This window comes from Tenrec ecaudatus, chromosome 4, assembly GCF_050624435.1.
Source record: "Tenrec ecaudatus isolate mTenEca1 chromosome 4, mTenEca1.hap1, whole genome shotgun sequence".
Lineage (NCBI taxonomy): Eukaryota > Metazoa > Chordata > Mammalia > Afrosoricida > Tenrecidae > Tenrec > Tenrec ecaudatus.
The window spans coordinates 124802201-124817657 of NC_134533.1; the positions used below are offsets into that span (position 1 = coordinate 124802201).

Below are 15457 nucleotides of genomic sequence, written 5' to 3' on the forward strand. Positions count from 1 at the left end.
AAGTTAGGGCACTCATCCAATGGAGAGGTGAAATTATTGCCTCCATAATATGGTACATAGGGACAACAAGGAATGAAAAACAAAGGAAAGTAAAATACTTAAAAAAAAACACAGAAAATAAGGGCAATGGTTTTAACGTACCTGGTGCATATTGGTACTTACCCATAACCATGGAGGTGGTAACTTTGTGGTATGTGACCCATGTACATGCATTTCATTGACTGTATAGGCAGAGAGTGATTGGCTCCCAATTTTCAAGAACAAGCGCTCCAAACACAGGGTATAGGGTTTGCAATGCTTAATCCACCAGAGTTGACATTGACAACCTCAAAAGGTGTGGGTACACTTCACTTGTTTCATTAAATTGTGCTTTGGGCAACTGGATAAATGTGTGGAAGAAGGCTGTGTTAGACAGGGTTCTCTAGAAAGATAAAACCAGATTGCTGATATATATATATATATATATATATATATATATATATATATATATATATAAATGTATATATATAGAGAGATAACTGAAGAAATTAACTATTAATTTATATAAAGATAGATAGATAATACAAGAAATGAACAGTTAAATTATAAAGCAGTACAAATGGCTCAGTGCAACTGACTCCCGTGAGAGAGTTGTGAGACACTGGCAGTCTTTCAAGTCTTGAGGGCCACCAGGTAGTCCTCTGTAGAGAAAGCTAGGCTATCCCAGCACATGCAGCAAACGCAAGGCAGGTCACCAACCGTCTGCCAGGTCACCAACAGTCAGTCCCACCTCCAAAGATGTACATTCCAATTCTCTGGTGAGGCAAGTCTTAAAGGGACCTCAAATTACAGCGACACAGTTCACAGGTTAGATGTCCCACAGGAAGTGTAGCTTGCAAATTGAGGCACAGAACAAGCAAGGCAGCCACACACTGGTCCGATGATCAAAGAGCGAGAGACAAGAAAGACGAGGCTCACCAAGCCACTTATTTCTCCGCCCTTCAATTAATCCCACATGTGTTTATCAGCCAGGCTGACACAATAAACTATCTCAAAGGCACAAGAAAGGGGGAAGGCATTCAGAAGACCATCATCAAAAGGCAGGCATAATGGGGTGAGGGGCATCACTGTGATGGTGGAAACTCACCGGGAGGGTGCAGATAACACCTCTCTAGTCACCAGTCACTGGTGTGAGAACTAGTGCGGTCCTGGGTAGCTGGAAACAGTTGTCCAGCCTAATCAGAGCACCGTTGACTGCATTACGTTGAGCCAGTTGACAATTAATCACCCTTATGTCTTCTTGTTTGCAGTTGGTGTTCAGTTTCTTATTCTAACCTATATTTGATCTACGTCTTTCCCTTTTACTTTGAAGCTGAGGTTTCCATAATTATCATCTAAAACAGTTTCACTTGGTTTCTTGGATCTTTTTATAGAGGATCTAGGTAGCATATCTGTCTAGTCCACAGTGTTAGGTTAGGGTCTCTGAAGAAGCAAAACCAGTGCTGTTTGTATGTGTATATATGTAGAAAGAAATTTATATCAAGAAGTGGCTTACACAGTTGTAGAAGTAAGGAAGTTCAGTCTAGCCCATGCTCACTGGTCAGATGTTTGCTGCAGGCTTTTCTGACTTGTGAAGCTGCAGAAGCTGATGAACAGAAAACAAGACGACAAAGCAGGATGGCCATACACTGATGGATGCACAGGTAAATGATTCCAAGATTGGCTGAATGCATCTGAGGTCAGCAGTTCATCATGGCTCCTGGCATCAAGAGGTGACACAACATGCAATCAACAAACCAGACCCAGAATCCAGCTCCAGCAGCAGACAAAGGGGCAAAAGAGAACTTGGTTCTATTCGGGGCCTCTCTCCCTTATACAAAAGGCCACACCCTAAAGTAGGTGTCATCAGGTTATGAGCTGATGGAGCTCCACACATACCTTCACCCATGGAGTGTCTACTTGACTCTCACACACATACACTTGCACCACATTTTCACATATTCACAAAATAGTTTCTGAAATATGAACTTTATTCAGAGTCAAAAATTTGAAAATAGACAAGTGTTCAAATGAGTTCAGGTTGGTACTCTACAGGTAACCTAGAAGTTTATACAGAGTGGGAAAAGAGTAAGAGGGACTATTTGATTGGATGACATTCAACATGCTTTTCAAGACTCATTTATCAAATTCTATTGTCTGGGATAGTCACTATTAGTCAAAATTTCAGCTTTAGGCTGTCAGTTAATTTAGCTAACTCTTTTTTGATAATTCCATTGGTACATTCTACGAATCCAGGGGATTAGAGATTATGGTATATGCAAAAATTGAGTGATTGGAAAGATTTTGGAAATGTCCTTAAAATATTGTCCAGTAAAATGTGTTCTTCTATCATGGTGCAGTACAGCGGGAGTATACCATGATGGTGTATTCTCTGGAATGTTCTCTGCAAAAAGTGGTGATTCCTTGACAAGCAGGATAATCATCAACCCAATGAGAAGCTATACAGATCATTACTAAGAGAAATTTATATCTCATAAAGGAAGAAAGTGGAATAAAATGTATCCATTCCAACCAGAAATTCCCCTAGAGATGTCTTCAAAGAGTTCCCTAGATGGTGTCTTTGACACATCTGACATTGAACATAGGCTTCTTTTGGACATACAGTGGAGCTCTCCATATTAATATTTTCCATGAATGGAAGTATTTTATCAAACACATAGTATGTAAGAGAATGATTTTTTTTCAGGGGAGAGTGCGAACGCAGTCCCCCACTACCACAAATTATGCAGTTGAGTTTCCCACATTTGGGGAAATCACAGGGGTCAGCACATCCGGAGTGCAATGGATAAGCCTCGCCCTGGGAAAACCACTGTCTTGATCATGGTATCTCCCCTGCCAAGTAAGTATGAGACTGAATTTTGTGCAGCAAAGTTACCTCTATGCTTTCCATAATTTTTTTATTTTTGTCATATTTGCGTCTGTAATTTCCATTCATTTAACGCCTTACTATGTGCCTGTGATTGTTTAGTGACCAATTCATAAGGTGGAAATCACATGTTATGGGATGTGGCTTTATTCAACTAATATGTGGGCACAGGATTAGTGGTAATCTTTGCAGCTGTTTCAGCATGATCTGCTTAAGTGTTTATTTTAACCTCAAGAGAACTAATTTTAGTATGTGCTTGTACCTTGATTTCATATATGCCTTTGGGTAAGAGTGAATCAACTAACATATTTGAAGTTCAGATGTCATATTTTCATCATAAAAACATTAAAGTCCTTGCTGCTTCCATAGCATTCCAGTCATGCTACCCATGAAAAGTTTGCTCTTTGATGTTTAGCTAGATGCCAAGCTCTAGTTACAGGTATTAAGTGCACTTTTTGGGAAGAGTGTGCTTCAGGAAGTGGAGAGTTTCTAATATAGCAATAAATAGGAATAACATATTCAGATTAGTAAAACCCATTATCACTCACTGCCATCCTGTTGATGGCAACCTATAATGACCCTACAGGGTGGATTAAGACTGCCCTGTGGATTTCTAAGACTGTATGTCTTTATGGGAGCAGACCCATTAGATCAGTGATTCTCAACCTGTGGGTCACGACCCCTTTGGGGGCTGAATGACCCTTTCACAGGGGTTGCCCAATTCATAGCTGTAGCAACATTACAGGTGTGAAGTAGCAATGAAAATAATTTTATGGTTGGGGGTCACCACAACATGAGGGTAGCAGAATTAGGAAGGTTGAGAGCCACTACATTAGATGTTTTTAAATAGGATAAAAAATATGTAAAGACATGTCTTTAAGATCAGCCCTAAGAACTAAGAGTTATTCAGTTAACTATAGACAACACTGGTTCCATCATTAGGCAAAGGTACTGGCAGGATTAAGTAGTCTGCTGCAACACAGATGAATGCTGTTGATAAAATAATGATGTTATATGAAGTGAGTTGGCTAATAGAGAAATTTTGAGTTATTTGGTGTTCTTAGTAAGTTTGCTATTCTTAGTAAATTCTGAGCAGAATTTACTAAGGATCCTACAAAGCATGGAATGAACATATCTAAATCATTTCCCATAACAATGTCAGCATGGCTTCAACCAGTTTTGCAGTAGCTTCAACTGCTCTCAAGCAAGGTGGATAGGCTTTTATGAGGATTTAATTACAGACTATATTATCCAATGGGTCTCTGCTGATTTCCAAGTGGTTGAGTAAGGACATTAATTATATTTCTATATTTCTGTATCTTTCATAAGCAAATAAGGAAAAAGACTTTAAGCCTAGGCAGGTTTATAGCCTGGAATTGGTTATAGTGCTCTTAAGTTCTTTGAAATATCCTATTTACTCAGAAGTCCACCACAGAGGTCTAGTTTCTACTTCAAGCAAAACATAGCATGGTTAAGGAATCATTGAACTGTTTATAATCCATTTACAGCAGTAGCCACCAAGCTGTTTTTATTTTGTAAATTGTTTGGGGCTAGAAATATTTACAAATTATTTTAGAACCTAATCAGATCTCATGAAAGTTAGAATATGGTCTAAATAATTAACTTTGATTTTAACAAATTGAAGGTTGTCTTTAGAGATTTGTCAGCCAAGCAATTGGGCATATACATAGAATCTTCTTTGCAGTCTGAAGAATTTCTGCAACAAATTAGCAAATAATCAACATATTTAACATGGAGAGAATTATTCAGCAACATTATGTCCTCTAAATAATCTCTTAAAATTTGAAACAAGTATCAGGGAGGTTTCCAGAAGATGGGCGGAGACGGTGTCCCCTGCCGAAAACTTCCTTCTTGTGGCCCAGAGATAAACAGGTGAGGAGGACAATTCTGGGAATTTAGATGTGGGCCCTGCATTCTCAACACTTCAGGAATATTTTAGATAACCTCTCTGATTTTTGAGCCCAGAGAATGCAGCAGAGAGAGAGTGCTCTCTCTCCCTACCTCAGTGGGATCAGTGGGGGGGGGCGGCAAGTGATAGCCTGTCTCCCCCAGTTCTGCCAGTGCAGGGGAATATCCCAAGTCAGATGACCCCCTCACGATGAGCCCCCTGCCCCACACCTTCATGGACCACTGGGAGCCCGGGAAGCTGGAGTTCATGGCAGTTGGCATAAAAGAGCCATCAGAGTTTCACTCCCTTTCCTGATTCCCTCTCTCCCTTCCTTGCAAGGGAACAGTTCAAATGGCTGCCAGATAGATACTCCCAGAAGGGATCGTTCCCCATAAGACAAACTCAACTTGAATTCTCTGGGGACTTCAAGAGTATATCAGATTTCGTCCTATTTTCTTTTGAGCAAGAAAGCCACCAAACTCTTTTTCCCACCAGAAGAACTGAAACTCAAAATTTTAGTGTTTCTCAGGTGCTCCCTCTCCCTCACCTAGGCATCTGGCTCACACTGGGATTTATTGGCCTTAGCAGGACCTCCTCCTTTTAGGAAGTTCCCCCACTCCCACCCCCTACACACGCACCTTGTGTCTCTACTCCTAAAGCTTATTTCCACCCAGGGACCATGGCGTGTAAGACAAATAGTAGCAACTGGTGTAGAATCCTGATACTGCTCCACAATATAACAAGGGATTTTCCCTTCTTGAGAACAGGGAAATGGCAGGCTGCTGAAATAAGGGTCTTTTTGCTGTAAACACAATAACAGAGAGACTGTACTCCCCCTATATAATATACAAATTTGATAATTGACTCTGTTAGATGTCTTAACATACCCCTCAGCTATCTCAACCACCATTACCTCAAGATCTCACTTCTCTCACCTTAATAACCCACACTCATAAACTATCAAGTATAACTATCAAGTAATAATATATCTCCTATAATCCTCTCTTCCATTTCATCAAAAAGTATATTTAACAGGAAAGCTTTCTATGATTAATACCACCATTTAAACCTACTCCAATTCCTCCTGCCCACCCAAACATTGTTCTTTCATCTCCCCACAGTACAATTTCTAGCTCCTGTCTGATCTTCTTATACCAGAAGCCAATGCATCACCCACAGCTTGACTACTATGCCGTACAAACAACAGCTGCTACCACAAACAAATAAACAAACAAAAAAGAGAAGCAAAAGTCAACAACTGAATATATCCAAACCCAATGTAATCAACAAAAAAGGAGCCCTTGAAATGCCAGACAGAGAATACAAGAGAATGGTGCATAAGACCCTACAAGAGATCAGGGGATCACTCCAGAAAACAAAGAAATGGAGATACTAAAAATCTGACACCCAAAGGAAACTCAGAAGTTAAGTAAGGATTTAGCAGAAATAAAAAACAGAACAAGATCTGACAAATAGAATGGAAAATCGAATCAGTGAACTTGAAGACAATCAAGTATGCTTCAGCGAACAAGAAAAACAGTCAAAAATGCAAAAGAATCTGAAGAGAGCCCAAGGATAATGCGGGATGCAATAAAGAGAAATAATATTAGAATTTTAGGGGTGCCGGAAGACGAAGAAATAATTAAGTCTACAGTTAAAATAGTAAGGGAATTCTTGGAAGAAAACTCCACCAAAGGAGGATATGATAAACATCCAAGAAGCAGAGAGAACATCAAATAAATTACTCTCCCCACCCCCCACACACACAAAACCACATCAAGACTATAGTAGTCAAATTATCCAACTCTAAGGAAAAGGAGAGAATTATGAGAGCAACTAGAGAGAAAAGCAGTCACATACAAAGGTAAACAGATAAGAGATAAGCTCAGACCTCTTCACAGAGACCATGCAAGAAAAAAGAAACTGGAGTAACATATTTGAGAGGTTGAAAAACATCTATTGCAAACCAAGAACCTTTATCCAGCAAAGCTATTCATTAAATGTGGTGGAAGGGCCTTGGGCCTCTACTCAAACACTCCCTCAATGCATGAATACTTTCTTTTATTAAATTGGAACTCTATGATGCTCACTCTCCCAACACAACTGCTGAAGCCAAAGTGGGTGAGCAAGTAAATGTGGTGAAGAAAGCTATCAAAAGAGATAGTGACTGGGGTCTTAAAGGTTTGAAGATAAACAAGTGGCCATCTAGCTCAGAAGCAACAAAGTCCACATGGAAGAACACACCAGCCTGTGTGATCGAGTGGTCCCGAAGGGATCAGTTATCAGGCATCAAAGAACAAAAAATCATATCATTCACTGCACACCTCCATGATAGGATCGCTGAAGACAAATGGGTGCATAAGCAAATGTGGCGAAGAAAGCTGATGATGCCTGGCTATCAAAAGAGATAGTGTCTGGGGTCTTAAAGGCTTGAAGGTGAACAAGTGGCCATCTAGCTCAGAAGCAACAAAGCCCACATGGAAGAAGCACACCAGCCAGTGTGATCACGAGGTGCCAAAGGGACCAGGTATAAGGCATCATGCAAAATATATATATATATGTATATGTGTGTGTGTATGTGTATATATATATATATATATATATATATATATATACCATATTGAATGAAGGGGGAAGTGCAGAGTGGAGACCCAAGGCCCAAGTGTCAGCCACTGGAGATCCTCTCATAGAGGGGTTTAGGAGAGGAGATGGGTCAGTCAGGGTGTGAGGTAGTACCGATGAAGAACACAGCTTTCCCCCAGATCCTGGATGCTCCCTCCCCACAACTACCATGATCCGAATTCTACCTTGCAAGACTGGAGAGGGCAGAGGTTGTACACTGGTGCATATGGGGGCTGGAGGCACAGGGAATCCAGGGTGGATGATACCTTCAGGACCAAGGGTGTGAGGGGTGATGCTGGGAGAGTGGAGGGTGAGTGGGTTGGAAAGGGGGAACTGATTACAAGGATCCACATGTGACCTCCTCCCTGGGAGATGGACGGCAGAGAAGGGGGGAAGGGAGACTCCGGATAGGGCAAGATATGACAAAATAGCAATGTATAAATTACCAAGGGCACATGAGGGAGGGGGGATTGGGGAGGGAGGGGAAAAAAAAGAGGACCTGATGCGAAGGGCTTAAGTGGAGAGCAAATGCTTTGAGAATGATTGGGGCAGGGAATGTGCAGATGTGCTTTATATAATTGATGTATGTATAGGTATGGATTGTGATAAGAGTTGTATGAGCCCCTAATAAAATGTTTTAAAAAAAAGAAAATGATGAGGGAAAAGAATGTACAGATGTGCTTTATACAATTGATGTATGTATATGTATGGATTGTGATAAAAGTTGTATGAGCCCCTAATAAAATGTTAAAAACAAACAAACCAAAAAAAAAACAAGCCTGAACAATTTCAAAGACATATAGAGGACATTCAAACCATCTTCTCTGAACACCATGCCACAAAACTGTAAATCAACAATAGAAATAATAATAATTTTTAAAAAACAAGTATTTGGAGACTCAACACACACTTCTCAAAAAAGACTGGGTAATAACCTAAATAAGAGATGACATTAGGAAGTTCCTAGAAACAAATGAGAATGATAACGCAACCTAGCAAAACCTTTGGGACACAGAAAAAGCAGTTATCAGACACCATTTAATAGCAATTAATGCACACATGACAAAAGAGGAGAGAATAATGTTCAACATCTTACCACGACACCTTCAACACCTAGAGCAGAGTCAGTAGCATAAACCTTCCAACAGCAAAAGCAAAGAAATGGTAAAAATTAGAGCAGAAGTAAATGAACTGGAAATGAGAAAAGCAATGGAAAAATTCATCGAAGCAAGAAGTTGGTTCTTGGAAAGTCTAAATAAAATCGACAAAGTTAACAAAGGAAAAGAAAGAACGGATGAAAATATCAAAAATAGGGATGAAACAGGTGAAGTCACAATAGAGATCCAAATAAAATGAAAAGATTAATAATGCAGTATTATGAAAGACTGTATTCCAACAAATTTGATAAGCTGATGACATGGAGACAAATATCTAGAAAAACACCATCTTCCCAAATTAATGCATATGGACATTAAAAACTTGAACAGACCCATAGCAAAAGAATAGACAAAGTAATCAAGAAACACCCAACTGAAAAATGCCCAGGTCCAGATGGCTTCACAGAAGAATTCTACCAAACATCATGAGAATAGCTGACCCGGATCCTGCACAAACTCTTCCAGAATATAGATAGGAACAGCAAATTCCCCAACTGATGCATTGTAGTTGATGTACGTTATCTCCAAAATAATAAAATGATTTTACTTGTTAAATGAACGAAAAAAGAACTCTGAGGGCATGTCGGTAAAGGTCTGAGAGATGACAATTCAGCTTTATTGGCATCAGTCTGAAACCCAAAAGAAACGAACTCACTGCCATCAAGTCAATTTTAGCTCAAAGCAACCCGTGAGGACAGAGTGGAACTGCCCCCTTGGCTTTCTGAAACTGTAACTCCTTTACAGGAGAAGGAAGTCTCACCTTTCTCTGACAGAGCACTGGTAGTTTCAAACTGCTGACCTTGTGACTAGCAGCCAAATGCATAACCCTCTACAGAAGTGGTTCTCAACCTTCCTAATGCTGCAACCCTTTAATCCAGTTCCTCATGTAGTGGTGACGCCCCAACCATAAAATTATTTTCGTTGATACTTCATCACTGTCATTTTGCTACTGTTAGGAATCGGGGATCCCTGTAAAAGGGTCATTGAACCCCCAAAGGAGTTGCGACCCACAGGTTGAGAACCGCTGCTCTTCAGACTCTGTGTATCAGTCCAAATTGAAGGCAAATAAATATTTATGATCAGGGTAAACTGGAATACTAAGAATGTACTCTAGATAGGCCCACTATAGTAAAGGTCTTAGTCTTGGGAGGAAGTTGGGACAACAAAAGGTGAACACTTGGAACTACTAGAAATTGGTGAATCACCAGGTAATTGATAAAATTATGGTCTTGAACAAATTTCCTTTTCTTGCCATTAGACTTTTTAACAAGATAAATTTGGATATTACATGGTACTTCAAGGTAGTATTAATCTTTTTCTAATTAATTTTCCAACTATAAGAGTTCACCCTTAATTTCATCTTGGCTGAGAATTTATTGAGAAATCCTGGTAAGTAGATTTACTGAGTTGATTTGAACTTCAATTGGTTGTGCATTATGTATGCTTCCCATCTCTGTGGAGGTTGGGAATAGAGAAGACAAGAGTGGGTGCTCTTTTCCATTGTCAAAGTCTCTAATTGACATAAAAGGTTTATTTTGTGCCTCTCTGTATCCAATTAACATATGGATTAACTGATTAATACAAGCCAAACCAGGCTGGAGAACCTCAATTAAAACACAGATTTCTTCTTTGAAATTTGTAGGCCTTGCATGGGTTATGGAAACTCCTTTGCTATTGCTTTTAATTTGAGTTTAGATCAGAGAGAGAAAGTAATTACTGGGGTTTGTTCTCTTGCCTCTCCACTTGCTTGACCTTAAAGGTCACCTGAGCACCAATGGAGGCTTATGGTCAAGAGTAAGATCATTGCTTCCAAACATTTCAGACAGAGCAGTATCCTTTCAAGGATATGGTAGGAAAGGAAAGAGATGGGGGAGGAACAGAAGGATATAAAGGAATGACATGGATTATCTTGTGTGTAATGAGAGTATTGTGAATCTTCCTTAATTTGGGTACTGTGCCTTGGAAAAAGCGAATTTAGAAATTTACTGTATATACTCATGTATAAGCCGAGTTTTTCAGCACAAAAAATGTGCTGAAAAACGGGCTCAGCTTATACACATGTCAGTGGTACCTCAGCAAGGTGCAACGTCTCACTGGGCGCCCTCCTCCCACTCCCCACCCCCCGAGGTAACAGGACGAGTGCCCATTATCCCAAGGGTGATTGCCGTTTCTCCGCTGTTCATTCAAAGCCCCACTGACAGTGCAGGGCTTCGAATGTTTACTCACATCTAACCAATCAGAGCCATCCTATGACGTGTATCTTTGAATAAGCCTTTTAAAGACCGTATGTGAAGGATGTGGCATGATTGGATGTCATCTGGTCAAGCCCGACTAACAAAAGGAGGAAATCTCATGAAGCCTGATAAAGAGTTAATAGCAAAGTGAGTTCGAGATTTATGGGAAGACATTGCAGAAGACATGGTGCAACGTGCCTTCCAGAAATGTAGTATTAGTAATGCTATGGATGGCAGTGAAGACTGCGCTTTGTATGAAAATGACAGCAGTGATGGCGATGACGGCGATCTCAGTGAGGACAGCGTCTATGATGACCTCACACCAACTGAAGCTCTGCATTGGGGTACTGATGATGATGAGGAATCCAGTTTTGAAGGATTTTAACTCTTTCCATTTTAGCTTGGTTTCTGATTGAGCTCAGGGAATAGTACTCTTGAGGTATCATTGTTGATACCTTATTGTTTTTGTTTAACCTATTTTCCACTTACTGTGCTGGTTTACTAATGTTAAATGACTTGTTGTCCTTTTATTTATGTTTTTAGTTTAAAATAAATATTTAAATACATTACCCCACTGATGTCTCAATTTTTAGTAATTTTATTTTCATTTTTTAAATTATTGAAACTCACCATTTTCCACCCTAGGCTTATACTCGAGTCAATCCTTTTTTCTGGTTTCCCAGATCAGAATTAGGTACCTCGGCTTATACTCAGGTTGGCTTATATTCGCGTATATACGTTAGGTATAATTTTAGTTGCTTCTAATAATGAATCAATTAGAATCCCAAAATTTTATTTATTTCTATAGTTCTCTAATGTAGATCTCAAGTATACAAACTTTGTCCATTCAAATACACCCAGAAGAAGTCACTAGTCAGACAAACTATATTTTGTCTGGGCAATCCAGAGTTTGTACCCCACCCCACCAGGGTATAACACGAAGGGAGCGCAACAGAACAGCAAGGGGAGCAAAGCAACAAAGTACCCGAGGAATTCTGAAAATAGACTTCGGCCTCAGGGGGCATATCTTGGCACTGCATCAGACCCGAATGGAAAACATTCATAAAGGTCAGCAGACACACCTGGAACTATTCATAGGCTATTTCTCCCTTCCCCCCCACACACACAGGCTATTTCTTTTCTTTCTTGTTTTTCTTTTTTCATGTCTATCTATGTAAGATAGTTGAAATAAACAATCCTGAGAAGAAAACAATGTGACTGATGGTTCCGGGGAGAACGAGGAGAGGAGGAAATGGAAGAAAAGAAGTGAGCCAACAAACCTAGGGACAAGGGAACAACAAGAGATCTAAAATCAATGACCTGGAGGGAATAGAATGCCTGATGGGGCTTGATTAAGTGCAATGTAGCCGAGAGGAATTACAGAGATCTGAATGAAGGTTGAACATGATAGTGGGGCAGGAGGAAATTATAAGAAAATAGAGGAAAGAACTAGGAGGCAAAAGACATTTATAGGGGTATACAATTGCTATATGTTTTGTTATAAGATCTTTAAGAGCCCTCAATAAAATGATTTATTAAAAATTTTAAAAGCATGAAAACCATATATGTGTGTGTGTAAATATATATATATCCCATAAGTCTACACACGAAGCAGGATATTCTATGGTCATGGAAAATTGAAATGCCAATGTCTGGGGACACAAACCAAAATCGGAATAAATGGAGGAGACCTGAGGTTCAGATCTGAGAGCGGTCACAAAATGATCCCCAAGGCTCCTTGCAAAGATTGGCAGTCTAAAATTGTTGGAGCTTTCACCTTGTCTGACAAAGGCTTTTAGACCACAGACTGCTTGTTTGCTTCCACTTCTGAACTAAGTAACTGGTAAAAATGAAACAATTTTGCAAGGGTGAAGCCGGCTGGGATGAGTGTTGGAGGGACAGAGATTCTGGTAGACTGTGAGGCGGAGCCAGGAAGAGGGATTCATTGGGGATTGAAGGCTAACAAGCACACCTCATTATCAAGGGAAAAGAGAGGCCTTCTGGAAATGAGAGTTCTTGAAAATTTCAAGAATATGCTCCATGAAACAAATGAATATACTCTTCCCAAATGTATAGAGATTATGCAAGACAACTTAAACCAGGTCCTCCAGACATATTCATGCTGAGTATAAAGTAACTAGTGAAAAGCAGTGTGTAACCCAGTGAGAAGATTTAATGAGAGATCAATGTAAGAAGCAGACAGACATGGATGAAGAACATGGAAAAGTCATGCAAAGGCTTAAAGAACAATGTGCTGAGATGAAGAAGAACCTAGCCACTGGACAGTGTCACACATGTTGAAGGAGAGCATCCTGCCATTGATCTCATGAATGACAAGAAGATACATTTGCTAAATTTTGTGACCTTCCAGCACTTAATATTCTTACCTCTTAAATATGTGTGGAAGGAAAGCTTTACCAGAAATATATTTTGACTTTTAGCCTTTCCAAGCACCGTAATTTTGCCATAATATTTACCTCATGTTTGTGTCTGTTTTGCTATAGGTAAGCCTTATAAGTTAAATAATGTTTGTATTTCAACTGTTTAATAAGAAATCAGCAAGATCTGCCAAGGGACCCTCTGGAACCCGATAAGGATGTCGGCTCTGAATAAACCAGAAGTGTTTGTCCACACGGCAAATGACCCCTGTTACATGTAAATCTTTTTCAATGTTCACATCAGTTCTCATTAGCAGCGGTATTATGGCAAAATGTACCAATTTTGTCGTCGCTGTGATATTTAAAAATCTATGTTTAGCAACTAATTAAAGAACTAAGTCTGGTTTGTTTGCTCATTTGCTTTGCCATGTATGTGGCAGTTATGTAAACAACTGTCAATTTGAATGAAGGGTAGGAATCCAGCCTGTCAATCAGGTCAGAGCCAATGAGGTGTCTGTGTGGGCAAGGCCTTCTCCCGAGGATTCTGGGAACTCCTGTCTTCCTCCAGGAGGCAGGACGCACACACTGTCTACTACACATTCCTGTTGACAAGCCACCTAGAGCTATGCTGATGGAGCCAGACCTCTGGAGCTGGAGGAGCCATGCCTCTGCCAGCGCTGAGATGCTTCTACGGCCACTGGACCCACAAGAATTTCTACCCACTGGCCTGGGATTTTCCTGCATTGTGTGAGTCTGGAGAGGAATTTATAGACTGGTATAGGATATATGAGCTAATATCAGACTTATGGACTTGATCTAGATGGGGCTGGGGTATATTATTGATGCATAATTACTTCTTAATATAAAATTCTCTCTCACCTATATGAGTGTCTTTGGATTTGTTCCTCTAGTCTACCCAGGCTCACACACATTACTAAGCAAAATTAAAGACAATAACTTCAATCATATGACAAATGAATTCAATGTATGAATAAATGTTTCAAATAATTTTACTGTTCTATGGAAATAAAGGCTAGAAAATACGTATCCACATGTGTTGTGTTATCTCAGTGTTGCCACTGCAGAAAAGTGACAATGCTTGCCTTTGTAAATGTGTGACATTGTCTAAACTTAATTCTTGGCTGATGAAAAAAAACAATTTTGTAATATAAAAGAAGAGTTTTGTTCAGATTCAAAGATTGGCAAGCAGAGAAGTGCCAAAATGAGAATTCAGCCTGTTGTACATTTTAAACCATGTTCTTTTGTTTTGTTCACAGAACTGCCTCTTGGTCCATGTATAGGTTCCATAGGAGCACAATGTAGTGTTCTGTAATTCTTATTTTTCTCAAGGCTCTCTGTGTTTTTTTATTGTCCACATAGTTGAATGCATTTGCACTGTCAATGAAAACCCCGAACACCCTACGAGCTAACATCTTGCTGGTATTCTCTGCTTTCAGCCAAGAGCTATCTGACAGCAATGACAGCCCTTGTTTCAAGTTCTATTTTGAATTCATTCTGACTTTTTTGGCAGTTCCCTGTCAACACACTGTGGCAACCATGGTTGGATGATCTTCAGGGGGAGCATTCTTGCATGTAGTATCAATTACATTGTTCAATAGTTTGAGCATTCTCTTGAGTCACCTTCCTTTAGAATGGACACAAATATAGATCTCTCCCACTGAATTGGTCAAGTATCTGTCTTCCAAATTTCTTGGAGTAAATAAGTAAGTGCTTCATCAGCCTGTTGAAACATTTCAATTAGTAGTCCATCAATTTCTGAAGCTTTGTTTTTGGTGGGTGCTCTCAGTACAGCTTGAACTTCTCCCTTCAGCATCATTGGTTCTGGCTCATACGCTGCCTCTCAAAGTGGGTGAATGTCGTCTAGTTCTTTTGGGGACAGTGACTGTATTGTTTTCATCTTCTTATGATACTTTCTGCATCTTTCAATATTTTGTCCATAGAATTTTCAATATTGCAACTTGAAGCTTGATTTTTTTCTTTAGCTCTTTCAGTTTAAGATATGCTGAATATGTTCTTCCCTTTTGGTTTTCTAACTCTTGATGCTTGCATATTTCAATATAATATTTTATTTTGTCTTGCTAGAATTTTTTAATATTTACAGAAATAACCCCGGAGAATATGTGTGGGAACAGTTATTAAGGGTGTGGGACAATGGTGCAAGGAACATAAGCTTGGAAAAGTCTGAGTTTATATGAGTCCACAAAGTACCTGAACTTCCACTTACCAAGGAT

The 15457-nt window shown here is 39.6% G+C and overlaps 1 non-coding gene and 1 pseudogene across 1 annotated transcript; one reads left to right on the forward strand and one right to left on the reverse strand.

Annotated features, from left to right (window-relative positions):
• Window positions 1-2722: 2722 nt before the first annotated feature.
• Window positions 2723-2886, reverse strand: LOC142447537 (U1 spliceosomal RNA). The gene has a single exon (XR_012784228.1). It is a non-coding gene; the product is annotated as a U1 spliceosomal RNA (small nuclear RNA).
• A 9824-nt stretch (window positions 2887-12710) lies between these two features.
• On the forward strand, window positions 12711-13128 carry LOC142446036 (biogenesis of lysosome-related organelles complex 1 subunit 5 pseudogene; annotated as a pseudogene).
• The last annotated feature ends 2329 nt before the right edge of the window (window positions 13129-15457 follow it).